This window comes from Carcharodon carcharias, chromosome 31 (assembly GCF_017639515.1).
Source record: "Carcharodon carcharias isolate sCarCar2 chromosome 31, sCarCar2.pri, whole genome shotgun sequence".
In the NCBI taxonomy this organism is placed as follows: Eukaryota; Metazoa; Chordata; class Chondrichthyes; order Lamniformes; family Lamnidae; genus Carcharodon; species Carcharodon carcharias.
Window position 1 is genome coordinate 6,393,833 of NC_054497.1, and position 1,176 is coordinate 6,395,008.

The window sequence follows — 1,176 nt, forward strand, 5'->3', positions numbered from 1 at the left end:
AACTCTTTCTGTGTAACCTTCTCCCTCATACGCTTATCTAACTTTCCTTTAAATGTATCTGCACTATTCGCCTGTGGCAACAAATTCCATATTCTCACCATTCTCTGGGTAAAGAACTTTCTTCTGAAGTCCCTTTTTGATTTCTTGGGGACTATGTTATATCGATGGCCTCTATTATGCTCTTCACCACAAGTAGAAACACTCTATCTGTGTCTGCTCTATCACAAAGCCTTTCATTATTTTAAAGGCTTCAATTAGGTCACCCCTCAGCCTTCACTTGTCAAGAGAAAAGAGATCCTGGGCGGGGGTTTTCTGCACCGGCCTGCCACTGGGATCTTCCGGTCCCGCCAGAAGTCAATGGACTTCTGGCTGGGGCACCGCCTCACCCACGACAGGGCCGGAAAATCCCAGCTCCTGTCTGTTCATCCTTTCTTGATAGGTATATTTCTTTTGGAAAACGTTGCCGGAAAAAAGTAGAAGAAAAGATGAAATATACAAAGTCTGTTGTTTGATTTGTAAACCAGGGGAGAGCACAAACCCAGTCCCCCCACTACCACAAATTTTGCAGTCGAGTGTCCCGCATTTGGGGACATCGCAGGCGTCAGCACACCTGAAGTGCAATGGGCTAGCCTTGTCCTGGGAGAACCACCTTCATGATCATGGTCTCTCCCCTGCCAGGTAAGTATCTCCTGATAGGTATACCCTCACATTTCTGGTAACATCTTTTAAATGGTGTAGAGGAGCAAAGGGATCTGGGAGTATAAGAAAAGGCTAGCAACCCAGGTTAATAAGGCTATAAAAAAAGCAAGCCAAACATTTCTTTCTTTCTAGTGGGATAGAACTGCAAAATAGAGAAGGTATGATAAGCTTGTATTAAGCCTTCATCAGGCCAGACTTGGAGTACTGTGTGCAGTTCTGGTTGCAAAGAGTGTAGAGACACCGGAGAGGGTGCAAAGGTTTACGATTCTTATTTTCTAATATATGACCTCCCTAGCTTTCTTACCAAAGTGCAATATCTGCCCCTTACCTCTGCTGAAATTTGTTTGGCAATTACACATTTTGAAAGCCTATCAGCCCTCCTTTGTAACACTCACCAGCATTGGCCATCCCCCTCATCACAATAAGATAAGAAATAGGACCAGGAGCAGGCCTCTTGATCTTGCTCATTCCACAAGA

At 44.6% G+C, this 1,176-nt stretch overlaps 1 non-coding gene across 1 annotated transcript; it reads right to left on the reverse strand.

Moving 5' to 3' along the window:
• Positions 1 to 521: 521 nt before the first annotated feature.
• LOC121271893 lies at positions 522 to 686 on the reverse strand. Its single transcript, XR_005941809.1, has one exon. It is a non-coding gene; the product is annotated as a U1 spliceosomal RNA (small nuclear RNA).
• Between the last annotated feature and the right edge of the window lie 490 nt (positions 687 to 1,176).